This window comes from Mastomys coucha, unplaced genomic scaffold (genome assembly GCF_008632895.1).
Source record: "Mastomys coucha isolate ucsf_1 unplaced genomic scaffold, UCSF_Mcou_1 pScaffold5, whole genome shotgun sequence".
Lineage (NCBI taxonomy): Eukaryota > Metazoa > Chordata > Mammalia > Rodentia > Muridae > Mastomys > Mastomys coucha.
In genome coordinates, this window is record NW_022196911.1 from 113695199 (window position 1) to 113716477 (window position 21279).

General features: G+C 53.4%; 1 protein-coding gene and 1 long non-coding RNA gene across 3 annotated transcripts in view; one reads left to right on the top strand and one right to left on the bottom strand.

The window, feature by feature from the left end:
• Septin9 (septin 9) overlaps positions 1-21279 on the top strand; it is a 176297-nt gene that overhangs the window by 58397 nt on the left and 96621 nt on the right. The window lies entirely within an intron of this gene.
• LOC116078924 lies at positions 17929-20479 on the bottom strand. Its single transcript, XR_004113661.1, has 2 exons — positions 20264-20479; positions 17929-18686 (listed from the first exon to the last, which is right to left on the bottom strand). It is a non-coding gene; the product is annotated as an uncharacterized LOC116078924 (long non-coding RNA).

Consider the following 21279-nt stretch of genomic DNA (forward strand, 5'->3'; position numbering starts at 1 on the left):
TTCAGGTTAGCTGGTTTTCTGTCAGGCTAAGGCCCCAAATTATGCCTTGGATGCACACAGCTATTCTTTTCTATGTTTCTCGTGCCAGCCCCGCTAGCTGCTCAGGACCCCCTACCCCACCTTGCCCTTGAGGAGTTCCTGGCCTGCTTAGGTGGTGGCCCCATACCGTATCCGTGGGGGGATTCTCTGACTACGCATAATAATAATGATAATAGTAATAATAAGTTAAAAAGGCTTGAGTTGGACAAGTTGCTTCTCTCCTGTGACCTAGTCTAGGTCGAAGCCTCTGGTGGCCCAGAGCATCCGGGACCCAGTTTGTTTCTTTGCTGTATCTTCAGCATGCAGCTTCTCCCTTGTGAGAAAATGGCTGCTGTAGCTCCTGCCAGCATTACTGTATCCAGTCAGGGAGAAAGAAAGGCAGGGCAGGGGATGGGGCTGGATGGTGCTTTTCATTTTAAGAGAGTGGCTTGAAAATTCAGTGCTTTTTTTTTTTTTTTGATTCATTTATTATATGTAAGTACACTGTAGCTGTCTTCAGACACCCCAGAAGAGGGCATCAGATCTCATTACGGATGGTTCTGAGCCATCATGTGGTTGCTGGGATCTGAACTCACGACCTTCAGAAGAGCAGTCGGCACTCTTAACTGCTGAGCCATCTCTCCAGCTTGAAAATTCGGTGCTTTGACGTTTCTCTTCCCCCTCCACCAGCAGTGCGTGACCTGGCTGCACGGCCATCCTAAGCCGTCAGGGCAGCTGAGAAATGCTCGTTTAGCTTGCCAGCCATATGCACAGTGATTGCATCTGTAGCTCTAGAAGGAGGTCCATCAAGGGTGAACAAGCGCCGAGGCTCCTTTCGTAGGTGCAGAGTGGTGGCAGTCACATGGCAGGGGTCCCTCTTGCTCTGAACCAGAGGCTAGCGGTGGGCAGGGAGCCAGGCCACCTGTGGAAGGGCTATGGCAGCTGCCCGTGCTGTCCAGTGACTGCAGCTCAGCTGGTGGGCGGGACGAAGAGTGAGCATTGTAGAAGTGACATGGTTCTGCAGAAGGGTGACACACAGGCTCTAAAAGTTTAAGTTTCAATATGACAGCGTTGGGTTTTTCCTAGATGAATGTTCTAGATGATTCACAAGAGAGTAGTCGAGCCTCTGCTGCCGTGGGCCCTACACAGCCTAAGGACGAGGAGGCCCCTCTGTCCCTCACGGGTTTCGATGCTTCCTTCTTCCTGTATCAGCGGGTGGTCACCTGGTGGCTCCCTGCCCTGGAGCACCCATTTTGATCTTTGGGAAATTATACCTCATGTGCCCAAGGGTGTTCGACCTCTTTCTTCTTCTTCTTCTTCTTCTTCTTCTTCTTCTTCTTCTTCTTCTTCTTCTTCTTCTTCTTCTTCTTCTTCTTCTTCTTCTTCTCCTTCTCCTTCTCCTTCTCCTTCTCCTTCTCCTTCTCCTTCTCCTTCTCCTTCTTCTTCTTCTTCTCTTTTTTTTTTTTTTGAGACAGGGTTTCTCTGTGTAGCCCTGGCTGTCCTGGAACTCACTCTGTAGACCAGGCTAGCCTTGAACTCAGACATCCACCTGCCTCTGCCTCCCGAGTGCTGGGATTAAAGGCGTGCGCCACCACCGCCCTGCTTACCTCCTTTTTCTATAGCCACTTGGGTCTGTGTGTGGCCCTGAGTTTCAAACCTTGAGGGGCCTTTACTGACTTCCTGTTCTTGAGCTATGCCACCTGCCTAGCTGTGCGCTTACAGGGCTGAGACAGAAGCCTGGGGCCAGGCCAAGCCACAGGGACTCAGATTCTCAGGTCGTTACAACCAGCGTAGACCCAGCATTGACATGGCCCTCTCTGGGCTGTCCCCGCCCTGCTCCTGAAGGTCAGGAACGCCTGCCTGGTACAAGCGTCTGTATACAGAGGTGGCCCAGCGGGCTGGCAGGACCTTCCAAAGTCAAGGCTAATTTCACTCCTGGCTTTTTGCCTCCTCTGGCCAGACCCTCCCTGGGGATCCTCTGCAGTAGGAGACATTAAGTGTGATGGGTAATTTTAATTGTTTACTCGACACGATCTAGAATCATCTGGGAAGGTCAGCTTCAGTGAGAGACTAGATCAGGCCAGCCAGAATGCGTGTCTCTTGTCGGGATGCTCACACGGTGGCTTCCTGACTGAAGCACGCGTTTTAACCTCCTGGGAAACGGTGCCTCAAGTTCCCACAGTTCCACTTGGGTCTGTGCAGCCCTGAGTTCCCAAAGGGGCCTTTATAGAGCCAGGTGTGCCTGAGCTTTAGGAAGCCCCCCCCCCATTGGCATGGAAGCCTGGGGCATCCGTCGGGAAGAGGGAAGGCTGGGGGTAGGGTCTGGTGGATAGACAGAGATTGTGATAGAGTTTTTGGTTTGTTTTGAGACCCAGTGTCTCTGGGGAATAGCCCTGGCTGTCCTAGAACTCACTTTGCAGACCATGCTAGCCTCAAACTCACAGAGATCCCCCTGCCTCAGCCTTCCAAGTCCTGGGATTAAAGGTGTAGGCTACCACCACCTGGCTTTATTTATTTATTTATTTATTTGTTTTCCACGTGTAAGAGGTTTAATTGAGAGAGAAGGGGGGGTAGTGTCACGGAAAGAGAAGAGGGAGAGAGAGAGAGCTCAAGCATATTTTTTATTTTTTAAAAGATTTATTCGTGTCTGTCTGTGTGTATGCGTGTCATGTATGTATGGGTGGCCACAGAAGACACAAGAAGGTGTCAGCCCCCTGGAGATGGGATCACAGGGGGCTGTGACCCACTCACTGCCCTGACAGTACTTAGTATTAATTAACAAAACCCCCAAGCCTGGCTGACTTGGTTTCACCCAGGATGGGAAACTGGTAACTGGCTCCCAGAGGCCATGGCTGGCTTGTTCCCTCCTGGTCTATTGCCATGTGAGGCCACTCTTTCAGTTCTCCATTGTACAAGTCTCCAGTCTGTGCCCTGCTTCATCCTCAGGAGCTAGGGGCTGCCCAGAGGAACACCCCCAAATATGGAGGAGCCCCAGGTGTGGAGCAGCATCACTGTAGTGGGTCCCAGGCCATGGGTCCTGGTTAGAGACCCGGGTGTGGAGCAGCATCACTGTGGTGGGTCCCAGGCCATGGGTCCTGGTTATTTGTCAATTGTGCTGACTTCTCTCTACTCAGACCGCTTAGCCGAGCTGGCAAGCCCCTGGCAAGGGCCCGCAGTCTGCAGTCATCCGACTGTGACTCATGCTGGGGAACAGGGACAGAGCGGGAGCTGGGTGTGTTAACAGCAAACTCATTAGTCTCCGGAGGTCGCTTCACTTCGGGGACAAATAGCTCATTTAGGCTGCCTGGGGCTTCCAGCCACACTCAGAGCAAGGAAGGCACAGCCAACCAAAGGCAGGCCCAGATTATCCTCAGGGCCCCACCCACCTGCTCCCCTTCCCTCCCATCCTGTCTCCCAGGCGGGTCCTGAGCCTGGATTGAGGCTGCCTGTCAGAGGGAGGCTGGCCTAGGCTGGCTGCAGTTGTCTCTCACAGAATCACTGTGAGTTTGGGGTGTGATTCATAGCAGAAAACTACCAGATTTGGGGGCACAGGGAATATGGAAAACTCCAGCCAGTTGGATCCCCTTTGACTGTTGGTGCATCTCCTCCAACAGCCCTTCGATGTTTGTTGAGTGAGGGGCCAGAGCTAAGCAGTCCCTGCACCCTTGGGCCTGGCTCTGCACTCTGGGGAAAGCCCTGGAATATCCAGGTCCCTGGGCTCAGCTCCTTTCCTATAGCCATGATGAAATAGATGGCAAAAGCCACTCAAGGGAGAAAGTGTTTGCTTTGGGTCACAGTGGAAGGGGACCGTCCACCATGGTGAGGAAGCTCAAGGCATCTGGTCACAGGGCGCCAAAGGCAAGCAGAGAGCATTGGACATTCAGTTCACTTTTCTCCTTTCTTGTCTTTCAAAAATAATTACTTGATTTAGTGTGTGGAGGACGCACCCATGGCATTTCACACATGTGGAGGTCGGAGACAACTTGCAGAATCACCTCTCTCCCTCTAGCACCTTGGTTTCAGGGGTTGCATGGTTGTTGGGCTTGGAGGCAAGCCCCTTTAGCCACCAAGCCACGTCAGTAGCCCACTTCCACCTTCTCATGCAGTCTGGGACTCCATGCTAGGGAATGGTGCTGCCCACAGTGGGCAAGCCGCCTCAGCAGCCCGCTTCCACCTTCTCATGCAGTCTGGGACCCCATGCTAGGGAATGGTGCTGCCCACGGTGGGCAAGCCACCTCAGCAGCCCACTTCCACCTTCTCATGCAGTCTGGGACCCCATGCTAGGGAATGGTGCTGCCCACGGTGGGCAAGCCACCTCAGCAGCCCGCTTCCACCTTCTCATGCAGTCTGGGACCCCATGCTAGGGAATGGTGCTTCTCACCGTGGGCGAGTCTTCCCAACTCAGCTGTCTTAGTTAGGGTTTCCATTGCTGTGAAGAGACACCATCACCATGTCCGAGACAACTCTTAAAGGCAAACATTCAGTCGGGGATGGCTTACAGGTTCAGAGGTTCAGTCCATTATCATCATGGCGGGAAGCATGGCGGTGTGCAGGCAGCCATGGTGCTGGAGGAGCGAGAGTTCTACCTCTTGATCCGAAGGCAGTCAAGGAGGGGACTGGATTTTACACTGGGAGGAGCTTGAGCATTGAAGACCTCAAAGCCCTCCCACACAGTGACGCACTTCCTGCAGTAAGATCACACCTACTTCAACAAGGCCACACCTCCTGATAGTAGTCCCTCTCCTCTGGGCCAAGCATTTAAACACATGAGTCTATGGAGGCCATACCTATTCAAACCACCACATTAAATGAAGGCAATCTGAGAGGCTCTTCTAGATTATTCTAGACTCATCAAGTTGACTATTGAGATTAACCATCACACTGGCCAAGGTAGAACGCCCAGATGTTTCTGAGAGAGTCACCATCTCCACCCCCTGGTCTTAGGCCTTCAAGGCTGTGTGTGCAGATTCCACGGCCATCAGTGGATGGGATTCCAGTTCCTCTGTAGCTCTAAGACCTTTTCCTTTTGGCTCTTCAGGTTGACATGGCACCTCTTGTCAGGCAGAGGATGAAGAGGGGGAGATGTCACAGTTCCTATAGTTGCCATTGTAGACACTGACGTCTTATCTACTCCTGATTGGGGGGGGCTGTTGCTCCCAAACACAGGAGCCCAGGATGAGCTTCCAGTAATGAGAAGTCCTAGGACCTCCCTACTTACTCTTCGGCACAGCTGACGTCTAGTTCCTTGATTGACAGCATGAGTCAGCCCGAGAGCTCCCTCTCTGCCCCCCATCTCACTTCCTCTTCCCCGTGCTTATCTCTCTCATCTCTGTTTCTCCCTGAGGGGGACCCTACAGGTCGACCCGGCAGTCAGGCCACAGAGGTGAAATGAAGCCTTCTTGTTCCTCTCTTCCTCTTCTTTCCTTTTTCTCTTCCCTCCCCCTCCCTCCTCCCTCCTCCCTCCTCCCTCCTCCCTGTCTCCCTTTCTCCCTTTCTCCCTTTCTCCCTTTCTTTCAACATGGTCTCATGTAGCCCAAACTACCACTTAGCGGAGGATGACCTTGGACTCTTGGTTGTCCTGCCTCCACCACCTAAGTGCTGGGATTATAGGGTTCTACCACTTGGCTATGGAATGCTGGAGTTTGAAGCCAGGGTGGCATTCATGCTAGGCGAGTGCTGTACTAGCTGAACTCCAAGCCCAGACTGATTTATTCATGTGCTGTGCTGGGGATGGAGCCTAGAGTCTCAAACCCACTCAGCAAATACCACAGTACCATTGCTCGTGTTCTCTCTCTCCTTTTTAATTTAATATATATATATATATTATATATATATATATTATATTATATTATTATATTATATTATATATATTATATATTATATATATATAATATATATATATTAAAGATTTATTTATTTACTATATGTGAGTACACTGTAGCTGTCTTCAGACGCTCCAGAAGAGGGCATCAGATCTCATTATGGACAGTTGTGAGCCACCATGTGGTTGTTGGGATTTGAACTCAGGACCTTCGGAAGAGCAGTCAGTGCTCTTAACCGCTGGGCCATCTCTACACATCCCCCTCCCTCTTTAGAGTCTCATAGCCCAGGCTAGCCTTAAGCTCACTATATAGCTGAAGTTGGCCTTGACTTTTTATCCTCCTGCCTCTGATTCCCGAGTGCTAGAATTGTAGGCCTGTGCTACTGTGCCCAACTTTTGTCTCCTTTAAAAGGCCAAAATGGCCAAAAGCAGATTGAGCAGCGTTGCTAGGCACTAAGACCCCATCTCTGGGAGTGTTCTGGAGTGGAGTGGATGGAGGTCTCAGGTAGGTAGGGTTTCCTTGCTGTAAAGAGACACCGTGACCACAGCAACTCTTACGAAGGACAGCAGTTAACATTTAAACTAGCAACGCTTATAAAGGACAAGCTCCATAGAGATGAGGCTTGCTTACAGGCTCAGAGGTTCCGTCCATTACTATTATGGCGGGAAGCATGGCCGAGGCATGAGCTGGAGGAGCTGAGTGTTCTACCTCTTGCTCGGAAGGCAGCTAAGAGAAGACTGACTCTTCCACACCAGGCAGAGCTTCCAAGCAACTTCCTCCAACACGGCCACACCTCCTAACAGTACCACTCCCTGTGGACCAGCCATATTCAAACCACCACAATGGGCATTCTGGGACAGGTGAGGAGGTTAGAGCAGAAGAGTGGAGGGCGGAGAAGCCTTGCAGACCCTCTGTGGCATGCAGAAGAACGTCTGTACTCTGCCCTTCCCAGGTTGGTACCTGTTCCCAGATGAGTCATTTCTCTGTCTGCCTGTGGGGAGTCCCACCTTGGAGCTGGCAGGGGCATTGTTAGGGTCCTGCCATGGTTATAGGCAGGGATGGGAGGTGCTTTCTGGGGATGTATCACTGGGATAACTGTGGTGACTTTAAAAATAAATGCTTCCTTCTTACTGGGAACCACGCTGACGTGGAAGTAGGGCAGGCTGGTGACTCAGCCCTGGTCTCTACACTGCAGCCGTGGCAAGCTGCTTCCAGCCTCAGACCCTATAGAGCAAGGGTGCTCACTTTAAAGAAGGTAATGGGGAGGCCAGAATACTGCAGGCCCCTGAGAACAGCCTGTCCTCTGATGGAGATGAGGCCCAGCCAAGAGTCCTGGCAGTGCAGGGTGACACGCCTTCAGCTGGCACAGCCTGGGGGACAAGCTTAATTGCTTACTGTCCTGAGACTAAGGGCCAGTCTAGACACCCTTGCTAGGTAACTTATGTACCTTTGTGGATCCCATTCCTTAGGCCCCCTCCCTTGTCTCTGCATCTCCAGCTTCAGGTGGGGAGCTAGTATGCTGGGGATATTAGTCCATTCAAAAGCTGATGCAGGAAGAACATATGGTTGGTGAGGCTGAAGAGAGAAGGTGAGCAGGGAGGATACATGAGCTACCGAAAGAAGGGCGTTGTGTCTCTCTGCCATGTGGGTTATAACTCACTGGGCTAGCTCTGGTATCCCAACCAGCTGAATTCACCACCTATACACACCGGGCAAGCTATCAGACAGGCCCGTGCTCAGAGCACAGGGACCTGGACTCAGCAAGTGCGAGGAGCCATGTGAAAGTCCTTTCTGCTTTTGCTCCCAGGGTTCTATAGGTTTCATGTCTTTTTAACTTGAAACTTCTCCAGCTAAGATAGGCATGGTAGCACAGGTTTGCAATCCCAGTACAAGGAAGGGTTAGCAAGAAGATTTCAAGGCTAGCCTGGGCTACTCTGGCTCAGAAACAAAACCCCCTCGGATTTGCAAGAGAAACTGGAAGCAAGCAGGCCGGGACGTGTTGAAGTGTTTGGTCCTAGGGACAGGGGTGTGGGCTTCTGTAAACTGAGCACTGCAGAGGTGATGGTGGCCCTGCCCTCAGGGACATGGGGTCCGGGTGCCTTTGGAGCCCAGAGAAGAGCATTTGCTGGGCTGTGTGGCTGGGAGCCACTGGGATGACTCAGGATCCCGCACTTAGAAGCCCTGGCTGCCCATGTCCTGTGGTCAGGCTTTGTTGTAAACGTTTAGCATGAAGCAGGCCCAGCTGGGGACTGGGAAATTAAGGAAGGTTAGTCATGTGAATCTGTGAAGGGAAGCCTTATGTCTTGAGCAGATGGTGGGATGGGCTTTGTGGCCTGCTCACATTTGTCAGCTGTGCCCACCAGGGAGGCTGCCCCGGGGGAAGTTTCAGAGTAGCTGCCCTGCAGGAGACTTGGTAGTCCAAGCTTGAAGTTGACCGTGACAGAAAGGCCCTGGAGTGGCTCAGGTGGGAGCAGGACTCTGCCTGTGCTTCTGCACTGTTTTAAACTGGGGTGGCTCAGTGTGATGGGAGAGCGTCTCACCCTTCATGCCTGATTGGACCAGTTCCTCTATCAGCAGCACAGGATACTGCCATCCAGTAAAGGGCATTGTGCCCTGTCATTTGCTGGGCTGAGCTCAGGCTGGGGAGCCCCCGTAGCATGTCTGGAGGTGAGGTAACAACTGTATCTGAGGTTTCAGGGGGACTGTGGATGGCCATTCGTGGGGGGACTGTGGATGGCCATTCTGTTGTCAGAGACTGAAATTACAAACACCACAGGGAAGAGATGTGGGGATGTCCGGGTGGAGGAGACAGCTGGCGCAAACGTCGTGGGGCAGGAAGCATCATGACAGAGAAGAGGCCAGTGAACTTAGAGGGTGGCTGAGGCCGGAGCAGCTGGAAGAGGCAGTTAGGGGTTTGTTCAGCGTGAGTGAGGCCCAGGGGCCATCTGGCCTAAGCCCGGAAGCCTGGAAGAAGAAAGTAGGTGGTCAGTTAGGAGCCCCGGGTAGGGGTGGAGGTGAGGGTGGGAGGTGGGAGAACGCGGTAAAGGGAGAAGCCAACACAGTAAGAGGATGGGTGTCTGTGAGGAATTTGGAGAAGCCACTATTAAACTCTATATGACATAATGTAAAATTTATATATGAACTAGAGGAACTTGCTAAATTAGGAGTAAACGACAGGCGCTGGAGAGTGGCTCAGTAGTTAAGAATGCTCGCCACCCTTGCAGAAGACCTGGGTCCAGTTTCCAGGCCCCACACAGCTTCTAAAACCATCCATGACTCCAGTTCCAGGGGATCTAATGCCTTCTTCTGACTCCCGTGGGCTCCTGCATGCTCACAGTACACAGACGTACATGCAGGCAAACACAAGGCATACATAACACAAGTTTAAAAAGAATGAAGTATGTGAGTTATTGTTTAAAACTATAGCAGGGCAGTGGTGGCACACACCTTAATCCCAGCACTTGGGAGGCAGAAGCAGGCAGATTTCTGAGTTTGAGGCCAACCTGGTCTACAGAGTGAGTTCCAGGACAGCCAGGGCTACACAGAGAAACCCTGTCTTGAAAAACCAACCAACCAACCAACCAACCAACCGACAAACTAAACAAACAAACAAAAATCCTATACTCTATGGAATTATCACAAGATCTTACCATTATACTTCAGAGTCTATCCCCGAAGAACCAAAGGCAGGCGTGTAAACACACGCATGTCTCCATGTTCACTGGAGAGTAGATATGATTGCCACAGCTCAGAAGCCATGTCAGGGTGGCTTTCGGAGTGCTGAGTAAGCTTTGCTGTGTCCACACACTGGGATGATTGTCACAGCTTGAGGACAGAGAGAGGGCTACAACGTGAGTTCAGGCCAACCTGTGCTGCACAATGAGACCCTGTCTAAAAAGCAGATTATGTATAGCCAGTGGCATGGTTCAGCCAGCTAATAAGGATGCTTGCTGCCAAGCCTGATGATCTGGGTTCGATCCCCACATTTACACGGTAGCAGGAGAGAGCTATCACAAGCTGTGCTCTGGCCTCCATAGTCATACTGTGCACATGTGCATGCACATCCATGCAAAATTAATAAGTGGAATTTCAAATAAATGAGTTACTTCTTTTTGTTTTGCTTTGTTTTTTTAAGACAAGGTTTCTCTATATAGCCCTGGCTGTCCTGGAACTCACTCTGTAGACCAGGCTGGCCTTGAACTCAGAAATCTACCTGCCTCTGCCTCCCAAGTGCTGGGATTAAAGGCGTGCATCACCACTGCCTGGCCTAATGAGTTACTTAAAGTAATGTAAGCAAGACTCCTTTAAAAAAAAATAACTTTAGTTTCATGTGCATTGGCGTGAGAGAGCTGGAGTCACAGACAATTGTGAGCTGCCCTGTAGGTACTAGGGATGGAACCCAGGTCCTCGGGGAAGCAGCCAGTGCACTTAGCCATGGAGACATCTTTCCAGCCCCAAGTGAGAGTCCTTTTAACCCCTGCTCTATCCCAGAGCCAAGTCCCAGTCTATTGTTTACACCTGTGTGGGAGAACCAGCTTGGTAGCGGATGATGTCACACTAAGAGCTTGGAACTGGCCAAGACAGGAGCTCCTGTCTTGTAGGCAAATAGGTGAGGTCCTATAGATGCTATTTTTTAACCCTTAGGTTGCCATTATTAAATAGAACCCAGCTAGATACTAAAGAAGGGTGCTGAGCCTGGTTCCCAGAGAGTTTGGGGTACACTGGCCAGGTGTTCTGATGTTGAAGATGAAGGGAAGGGAATGCAGGAGGATTTGTAGATACTTGGCTTGAGCATCTCGGGAGGCCACAGTGGCTCCATTTTGCCAGGATGGTGACTTCTACAGCTTAGGGGCTGGGGGGGACTCTACAGTTCACTGGCACTGTATCCTGTATGCAGTGTATATGGTATATATGCAGTGTATGGAATGTATATACAATACTACAGTATATATACAGTACACATATAATGCATACACATATATGGCATATACACTACATAATATATAGGTTTATACTGTATATGTGGCATATATAGTATATATGATACATACATTGTATATGTAGTATACACAGTATATATAGTATATATGGAATGTGTATACAGTATATGTGTAGTATACATGTAGTATAGGTGTGTGTGTAGTATATACATGACATATAGTATATGGATGTATATATAGTATTTATGGCATATATAGTATATATGGTGTATATAATGTATATATAGTGTATACAGGCCCACACAGAGTTGAACCAATGTGGTTCTACCCTTGACCATATTATGAGGAGGCCGGTCTTGTCACTCACTGACTGGAGCATCCTGTCCAAAGTCGCAATAGTGCTGGGCAGGGAGCCACCGCCTCCCTGAGGAGGCCACCCCCTCTGCTGAGAGGCTTCCTGCTGAGGCTGTACCTGGGCCCAGGGGTCAGGGATCCTGATGTTCAAGCCAAGCGGCTGTTTCCTCAGGCCCTTCCTGCACCCTCTTTCCCAGGCTTTTCATGCTCCATTCCCCAGGGCTGAACCTACGGGCTTCCTCTTCTAGCCCGTTTCTTCCCGTGTTCAAAAGGAAAAAAAAAAAAAAGCAAAAGAAAAACAAAAGTAAAAAGAAAGACAGAAAAGTCTGATGGTATTTCTGGCTCATGTCCTTAGCTCCTCCCCCAAGACAGTGAGCTGCCCGACCAGTTCGGTTCACCAAGGTCACCAGGTCACCAGGTGGCTTCTTAGACAGCTTTGTCCTAGGACTCTTTGACTTGATGGATCAGCTGTGAGCTTAGGTCTGGCTGTACTAACTGCCATACACTGCACACACACACTAAGTGGCTTCACGGCACAATGAAGGTGTTCTAGGCCACACATGTTCTGGTGTCTGCAGGGTCGCGTGCCCTATGGTTCCAGAGACGAGACCCTGCCCCTGAGGCTATAGGCTGGATTTTGGCCTCTGGCTGCAGCTCTTCAGTGGCTGCTTCTGACTTCAGAGGCTTTTGTTTCTGACTTCTTCTCTATCTTTTATCTGCTCTTCGAGTCTAGGACGCAAGCCCATCCCTGGGAACCTCATCTATCCACCTGTAGCACATACCCTTAGGCTAGGTCTGCTCCCGTTGTGAGCATCCGGTAATCACGTTATCTCTTTGGGGTGGACAGGAGCTGTGGCACAGCCACGAGCAGGTAGGCCTTCTGGAGAGTTTTGCTTTGAGTGAGCACAGCAGCCTCCCCTTGAAGCCTGGATTACAGAACTCTGAGCCCTACAGTGCGTTCTTCAGCCAAGTTCAAGGCCAGAGCCCAAGTCTATAGAGAGGGAAATGGGTGGCCACCCAAGCTTATGAAAGTCCCAGAATGCCACAGCCAAGCATGTGATCTGGGACAGCTGGGATGATGAGAGGGCTGGGGGCTGGGGGTGGGTGGGACTGGTTCAAAGCCAAGTGTCAGTTGGGTTATCCTAGAGTTTGCAGAAGGTAATTATGGGGAGAAGGGAGGTACCCTGCTGTTTCCCATTGTCCTCATGGGACAGAAAGAAAAGAGACACAAGGGTGAACTTCCTATTGGGAGGATGGCCAAACCTGCCTTGGCTTTCCTGATGGGGGAGCCCTGGCATTTTGCAGGTTCCCAGGCTGGTACCTCCGGTGGAGTGGTGACGGTGTGGAAGGGGAGAAGGAGGGCTGGCTCGGTTCCTTGAGTCAGTCACTCTGGACAGGCCTGTTCTGGCTTTGGAAGTCAGCACCCACTTCTATTGTCCCATGGAGTCCCCGGGGAGTGGGGGAGCACTCCTTGAAGTCTGTACCCTGGCTGGGCTCCCCACTGGAACACTACGGTGTGCTTGGCTCCTCTGCCTGGATACAGGCTGAGCAACAATGAGCTGCGTCTCTGCTAATCTGCACTCGCCCTGGGGAGAACAATCGCTCGGGTGTGTCTATGTGTACCAGGTGCTTTTTATAAAAAACACCAGTGAACAACGCCCACTCAGGTTGGATGCTGTCCCAGGGACCCGGCATCTTCCCAGGGCTTTGTGGTAAGGGTTTCAGCTTCTTAGATCGGATCCTGAAATCCCCCAAATGTGGGACAGGCAGGTGACCTGGTGATGGTCAGACTGCCTGGCAGACTGAGACCCCGACAGAAGCCGGTGCCCATTGCTCCTGGAAGTAAGGCTTCCAGAAGGATGGGGGGGGGGGTGTGGTGCATCTGAAATGGCCGTGGTTTTGCAGCTCCCATGTCCAAAAGCTCACTTGGTTGAAAATAGTTTTTTAAAACCATCTGAGGCATGAGGGAGCGAGGGAGGGGCACATTTTCTGAAATAGGAAGGACTCTATTCCAGCAGCCTAAAAAAAAAAAGTCTCACCCAACCTAGTGTAGGCTTCTCCTCTCCTCCGCAGCCTCCGCAGGCTCCGCAGGTCGCAGGTCTCAGCCCTGTTCCTCCCTCACTGAGAACGGTCGGGTAGGGAGAGAGCAGACCCAGACCCAGGGCAGCTAGCTCAGGGACTCACCGCCGAGGACCGGGGGATGAGTGACTCACTCACTCTGCAGGGACTTGTCCTCAGCTATGAATCCATGCTGCCCTGATTGAACAGAGAGGTGCCGGGTCTAAGGTAGTGTGCCCAAAGAGCAGGAGACTTGTTGGCTCATCCAGGAAGTGGTGACCCCCCTCCACCCCTCATCCCTGGGGACCCTTCTGTATAGCCCGTGGTTTTATCTGCTTGCCTAGTGGATGTCTGAAGTGTGAAGGCTACTTGGACAGAGAAAGGCCAGGCTGTGGGTACCCACTAATGTGGAAGGGGCCCAGGAGCAGCCTTCCTCCTTCCTTCTGGATGTTAGGAACTATGATTTCTCTCTTCTGGAGGGAAGGTCGTGGTCCATTCTCTGTACTCAGGAAGCCCATACAGTGGAAGGGGGGAGGGGCGTTGGTACGATTCTTCTGAAGGGCCGCCTCTCCCTGCCCCGTCCCTTCCGTAGCACCTACCCAAAGGGTACAGCAGCGACCCCCGGGGGTGCAAGGGGGTAGCAGTCCTCGAACTCCCGGGACCCTCATCTCTATAGTCAACCGTTCAGGGTCCTATGGACCCACACCAGCCTCGCGCTACAGCTTAACCCTTGCTCGTATGCGAAGTAGGCACTCACGAACTTTGGCTGCGTAAATAAAACCTCCAGCAGCAAGAGCACTGCGCCCAGGGAAGGGGAGGAATCTTGTCCCCCTCGGCGCCCGCCCGCTGCTGTGGCCCGGCCTCCACATCCTCTACATCCGCCCACATCTGGCCGCGGAGGGGCGTGAGGGGGAGGGGCCGAGGCCGTGTCTGTCGCGGTCCCCTGGGCACCCGCCAGGAAGGGAGAAGGGGGGCCAGCTCAGGTCGTGTGCCTGGGACTCTGCAGTCCCTGTAGAAGCAGCTCTGGTTCCAACCCCTCCAGGCCCAGTTTTGACAGGCGGGCGCAACAGCCAGTGCCGAGTCGCGGAGGCCGGCTGGGGTGCGGGAACCTGATCCAGCCGGGAGGCGGGGGCGGGGCGGGGGCCCGGGTGCTTGGGGAGGGGCCGGCGCCCGCCTTCCTCCCCCATTCATTCAGCCGACCGTGGGGGCCGAGGGGCTCGGGCGGCCAGCTCGGCACCGGGAGCGGGAGCGCGCAGGGCCCGGTCTCCGCGGGACTCCCTGCGCACCAGCCACCATGTCCGACCCCGCGGTCAACGCGCAGCTGGACGGGATCATTTCAGACTTTGAAGGTGGGTGCCCGACCCAGCGGTTGCTTGGCGAGCTGAGCAAGAGCTTCCAGGCGGGCCTGAGACGGGACGGGGTGAGCACAGGGGAGGCAAGACCCCGGATGGCTCGCCCTGGGGCTCTGCGCCCCAGACCCCGCATTGCCTACTTGGAGAGCCCCATTGAGGGGTCCTGTTGATGATAGACCCTATAGTTGGGGACCACGCGCCCCCTGGGGATCCCAGGTTCACGCTGCCTCTGGGGTGTTCGTCCTTTTATTGTTGTTTGTGTTTGCCCTGCGACTGTCGTCTCCTCGAGGGCGGGCTTGACTTCTTGGGAAGAACCCCGGGGAGCGCAGTTCCACCCTGGAAACCAGCGGGTTTTCTTCTTTTGGTGCTCGCCCTCAGCTCTCACCAGCCTGGGAGTTAGTTCCCCTCCTCGGATCCAGTGGGAGGCCGAATCCTCAGGGTGGACCTCCTCCCCTCCCCCACGCCAGCTCCGGGGTTGGGGCTGAGCCCAGTCCCGGGGCTGGCAAGGACTGCCAAGTTGATCGGCCCGCCGGCCCCATGCATCCGAGGGGATCCCAGCCCGGCGAGTCTCAGGGTCCAGGGTGGGCTATCCAGTACCCCAATCCAGGCCTGGGACATCTTTATCCGTCAGAAAGAGAAGAGCCTTTTGGGAGAGAGGGGGCCTGTGCGCACACGCAAGGACAGCACTTTTTCGCCTCTTATCCTGACTTTACAGAGTGCAGAGATACTTGGGGGCCGTTTCCTCCAAGAGTGGGCCTGCCATCTCCGCCCTGGGCTTGCATGCGCGGGCTTTCCAGAGGCCTCGTGACTGCCACTGCCGGTGCCGTGGCCCCTAGTCCTGCGTCCTCCTCCGGAGTAAATAAAGCCAGTGGAAAGGGAGGCTTACACAATGGTGTCCCGCGCGCGTCTGGGGCTGGGTTTCCGAGGGGCGGGCCTGACTCTGCCGGGCCCGGAGCTCCCGCCCCTCTGAGGGGCTCTCAGGCAGCCTTAGGCAGAGCCCTCTGGTGGGCTGTGAGCGAAGGAGGAAGGGCCGCACAGAGTTAAAGACGGCCAGGTTTCAGGCCCGCCCTAGCTCGACAAGTGACCAGTTGGGGGTGCTCAAGGCCCCATGACTGGAACCAGGGGGTTTGTCCTGAGCCCACCTGAGGTCAGCCTTATCTCTGAGTTAGGTGACTAGCTATGTGTCAGGGTGTGTGTGCAAAGCGACGGGGGTGGGGGTGGGGCTGGCGGGGGCGGGTGGCTGCTGATGCGTAGTGTGTTGGCAGGTACAGGCTGCGAGGAGCCTGGAATATCATACTCACTTGGTCACCTCAGTGGTGGGAGCAAGTATCTGTGCTGATACAAGGCATAATTGCTGCTTGGGAGACCTTGTGCCCCCAACCACCTGGACCTCGTGGAGTCCATGTCTATTCTCCGGCCCCCCAGACCTGTTCTGTGCTGTTGTGCCTTCTGCAAGCTCCCCCTAGGGATTGTCCTAGCTCCTTCGGTTGCCCCTCTGCTCTTCTCCTTTGCCCTGGGGCCTTTCATTCTCCTGGAAGTGTAGTTTGAAAGTCAGCCAATCAGTTCCCTTCTCTGCAATGTTGGGGGGGGGTGCGGGAAGGGTGGAGGGAATGGGAGTGGATGGGGGGGCGCTGGGGAAGAGGGGCACTGCCTTTTCCAGGTCCTGGTCTCTGTTTGCTCTCTGCTCCGGACCTAGGGGGCACTCAGGTGCCTGCTTTCATCCCCTGAGGAGTTGGGGGTGGGGTCTCTGCAGAATGCTACTGAGGTCTTGATAGGGAGGGAGAAGTTTGGGGCTTGTAAGGGTCTCAGTAGCTGGTTCCCTTTGTATTGTGGAGGCCAGCTGCCTCTGCCTCTTTGGTTTCTCTGTGTAACTCCTTACTCACTGTGTCGTGCCCTCCCTGGGCTGCCTCCCAAGCCAGCTTCTTGACCCTCAAATTTAGTCCAAGACAATGGCCTCATTGAGAGCATCCTGGTACTGAGGTTGGCAGTCTTAAGGAAGCCGGGCCTCCTGAGCATGCTGCCTTCCTGCGTGCCAGCCAGTCTTCCTACTGTGAACTCTGAAAAGTTTAGCTGGAGAAGCTGGAGAAGCTGGAGAATGGGGTCAGGGCTTTGAGTCCCCAGCGATTACTAGCCCGGGCTATCACTAGTGAAAATGTGTGCGTGCGTGTGCTTGCACACATGCACTTATGCAAGAGAAGCTTTGTGCATTGGATGAACGACCCGAAAAGTGACCTCCTAAGTGTCCTAGGAATACAGAGTTGAGTCGGTTGGTGTGTGGAGAGGGAGTGGGGGTGGGACCGATGGGCAGATAGAGGGATGTGGAGAGAATATGACCCAGCCCAGCATGGGTGAGGGAAGCTGGCAGTCTGAATCCAGGCGGGAAAAGTTCCAAGAGACTAGCAGGGAGAAGTTGGGAATGGGGAGACAAGGCCTGAGGCAAAGGGGAAATCTGATTGTGACAGGGAAAGAAGAGAGTCTTCTGGCCAGAGGGAGCAGCCGAGATCTCAGGGTGAGACTGCTAGGAAGCTGGGCCACGAAGGGGCCAGTTTACATTGAGTGCTCAGAGGGGGTCCAGCCACAGAGGGTCAGGTGTTCCCAGATGTTAGCTCAGCTCAGCTGGAGAAGCCGCCAGTCTTTGCTCAGGCTTCCTGCAGGGTCTGTGGGGCTCTGCCAGATAGTTGGAGGATGGAGAAAAGAGCCAGGTTGGCTACAGCCACTGGGGCCGGTAGTCCCTTTGTGAGGCTGGACAGACAGGCTCCTGACATGGAGCACGCATGCTCGCTGAGAGGGTAGGACCTAGGCGCTCCCCCCAGGGAGCTCTGGCTGGCACATGGCGGGCTAGCTCCGAGCCATGTGTATCTCTTGGGGGTGTTTTTTGTTTTGTTTGTTTGCTTTTTAATATAGCGGAGAGCCTGCTCGCCTGCCCCCAGGGAGGTTTGGAGTCAGCAGCTTTACCAGGCTGCCCTACAGGGCGGAGGGAAGTGATTCATGATGGGTTAGGATTCCCAGGTCAGCGCCATGTGCCTGTGGGGCTGGTGGATCCAGCCTGTAGTTGTGTGTGCTGGAGTAGGTGTGCCAGCTGGGCTCCTGTCTCAGTCTTGGTCTCAACTGTCTCGGACACTCATTTCTCCTCTCGCTTTCCGTCTGTTTTATTCTGGCTGTCCCCTGACCCCTTCCCCCACCCCTGTCTGAACCAGGGGCCACACTTGTGATCATAACTAGAGGTCTTGATGGGATTCAGACTTGGTTTTCTATCCCTGAGGACTAGGGGTAGCAGGACCCTCGAAGGACATGAACTTCTTGTGTCCCAGTATCTGTCTTTGATTTCCTTTCAAGGAATCCCCCCACTCCCCAATCCCATTCCCTAGGGATGAAAAAAGTCTCTTACTGTGTTGATTCAGGTTTTAATCTTGATAATCTCTCACCTGCCTGTGACTTCCTACTTTCCCACTTCTCAGTATCAAGGGTTTTGAGTCAACGGTGACAACCACCCCTCCTCCACGAGGTGACTCTTGAGACCCCCCACTCTCTGTGCCTGGGTGGCTGGAGGAGTCACCAGTTCTCTCTCCTTTCCCGGTCAGCAGACGTGTGGGGCAGCTGGATGCTATGTTCTTCCTGAATGGAGGCCAGATCTGTTATCGCAAACACAGTTACAAGCCTCGTCCTTGTGTAACAAAAGCCGCTTTGAGTGCCAGCCGCTGGCCTGTTCTTCTCACCGGCGTTTGTTGTAATCAGTTTTGCACGCCCAGAACAATCCTGAGAGTCCTTGATGTTTGTTGAAACAGATCTGGCCCAGAAGCCCAGACTCTCCAATCTGAGTGGCAAGACTTTTTTCTCTGCTGTCCCCGAGGAGGCACTGGGCCCTGGACATCCTGTGGTCCCTCTCCTCCTCAAAAAGAGAGGTAGCCAAGAAATGAGGAACTATATAGACACCTCTGGAACAAGGTGGAGGTGATGGCTAGATCCAGGTGCCACTTTGTTCCCTAGAGGAAAGGCCTGCTGCTTGCAGGTAGCTGTAAACTTGGCCTCTTAATTAATGCCTGTGGGCCTTCTGTGTGATGAATCCTGAGATTTCCAGCAGACGCTCCAGGCTCCTGGGAATCATTGCCGTGCTGAGATGGATTCCAGGGCTCCAGGGCTTCCTGCAATGAAGAGGGGTGGCCTCTTTTATATGATCCCAAAGCTTTTGGCACCCCCAGCTTGGTATACTGGTTGCGCCCATCAGTAGTCCCCATGTGAGCAAGTTCACTAGACAGTAGGCGTGTAAGCACCCGACTGAGGATTACCTGGATCACGTGGGTATCTAGCAAGAGGTGGGGGGCACACCCCCTTTCGGGGGTGTCAGTCTGAAATCCTTCCTGGGGCATGTGACATTTCAGGAAGGTTTTGAAGGAAGCCCTGTGGTAGAAGATGGCAGGGGGCAGAGTTTGTATTGAGAGAGGTCTTACAGGGAGTGATGGGTGTCACCCTGGGCACCTGGCGGGTGACCTTGCTCTACTGTCTATGTGGCTCAAAGTGAGCTGAGAGACTCACCCTGAGGCTCCAGAGCTTGGTGGGGTTGTGAGTGACGCCGTGCCCAGTTCTGGGGGGCAGTCTATGAGATATAGGTAGTAACTAGCACCGGGCCTAGAACTGGCTTTGTGGGTAGGAGGTTGCTGTTGGAACTGAGCGACGTTTGCACGTGACATAGAGATCCTCAGTGCTAGACAAGAACCCATCTGATCCCACTGTGGGGACAAGATTGGATAACAGGGCGGCCATTGATAATGGCAAGTCCCAGGGACTTGGTCCCCACAGAACCCCCCTGGGAATCTCTCAGACCTTAACCCCAGTGAAGCTGGGTCTGAGAGGCTGATGGTTAGAACGGTGGGTCACGTCAAAACATACTACCCAAGGCTCAAACAGTTCCACGTATAAGAGGTTTAATTGAGAGGGAGAGAGGGGTGCAGTAGCGCGGAAAGAGAGGAGGGGGAGAGAGAGAAAGATGGAGGAATGTTCCCCATGCATGCATGGGTTCGGATGTAGTGGCCGCAGGTAAAGGTGAGAGGTGAGCCCAATGGATTCTGGGAATATGGTGGCTGTTGCCCTGGCAACAGGTCTGTGGACCCGCCCATGCATCACCACAGGCTTTGGATGTTCTGATGCTAACAGAGGCCCCTCCTCCTCTCTGGCTGATATTCCCCATAGAGGTCGGGGTCACATGGGGTTCAGGGTCTTTCTAACTGGGAAGTTGTCCCAGTATCTCGCACCAGAATGTCTCAGGTAAGGAAAATCATATATCCACCTGCAGGGCCGAGTTCTGAGAGCCACAGGGCACGCACCTGGTGACTGGACTGTGAAGCGGGCCTGAGACCTGAGAAGTGGGAGGCCATGTCAGCAGAGGTGTGTAGAGGCCTCACGCATGGTTCAGACTCAGCTCTGAGCTGTGACTGTCCCATCCAGTAGGGGCCAGAAGGGCTAAGGAGTCCAAGTTCCTTGTTATCGGCTTGCTAGGCCTGGGTACCTTTCAGCTATGCACCTCCATCCATATCCTTAAGGTCTGGGGGACTCTGAGCCTGGAGTGAGGATGGTGGGAGGAGTCTTGTCTTGTCCTTGCCACAGCGTCAGAGTGACCTGCTGCTGAAACAGAAGCACCTCCCACCAGCCAGGCTGACATTCCCAAGGGGGAACACAAACGTGTGCATTGTGTGCTTGGTGTAGAGGTCAGGGAGTTTCCCACCTGCTGACTTGTGGCCTCTGTTTGCCCCTGCAGAGGGACAGGGCCTGACATCCTGGTACCAAGCGGACAGAGCCGGGATCTCCTTTCCTTTCTCCACCCTCCATTTCAGAAGCGGTCATGCCAGGGCCCTGACTGTAGTTCCTGTGAACACCAATTTTGTCCGTCAGGGAGGCTAACCTGCCACTTGGAGGGTCCGTGTTGACACCTAAACCCAGGACAGAGTTGTACTTCTCTGCCAGACTGGCCTAGGCACTCTCTTCTGGGCTCCGGCCCCCTATGACAGTGTTGCTTGTGGTCTGCCCCTTGTGCTGTAAACAATGGCTGGAAGAAGGACCCTGGGCAGCCAGGACTTGGTGGGGTGCTGTCTGTAACTAGAAGCTTCAGGCAATTCCGTCTTTTTTAAGGGGGTATAGGACAGTTGAGATGAGTTCTCTCTCTCCCTGTGTGGCTCAGCCCGGCCTCAAACTCACAGCAGTCCTCTTGCCTCGGCCTCTTGAGTGCTGGGAGTCACAGACAGAAATTTCATTCCCTAAAATGAATTGAGAAGAGAATTCGTGTAGTTTCTCTCTACCAAGCCACGGCGGAAGGTTGGCTGAACAGTGACTCTTTCCAAAGCCCTCTTGTTTTTTTCCCAAATTTGGAGACTCGTGGAATTCTCTGCAAACACAGTCGTCTCAGACGCTCGAGGATTTGTCATCTTGTTGGCTAGATAGCCCTGCTGGTTGGCTCTGGACACCCCCAGACGCCCAGAGGGCATTTCTGGGCTCTTGGCTGTTTAATTTGGTCTGGACAGAACCCGGAGGCTCCGTTCAGTCGGGAACCAGCAGATGTTCTAGAAACTTCAAGTTTGTTGTCATGTTTTAAAAGTGCTCCTAAATCCCAAGAATTTCAGAAGGAGACAGAAAGACCTTGTTTTCTCTAGGAGACATAAACAGGTAGCACCGCTTGCACCCTGACCCCCCGGGGAACAGCTAGAGGGCACAGAGGCAGGTAAGGGGTTCTAGTCTCTTTCTTCT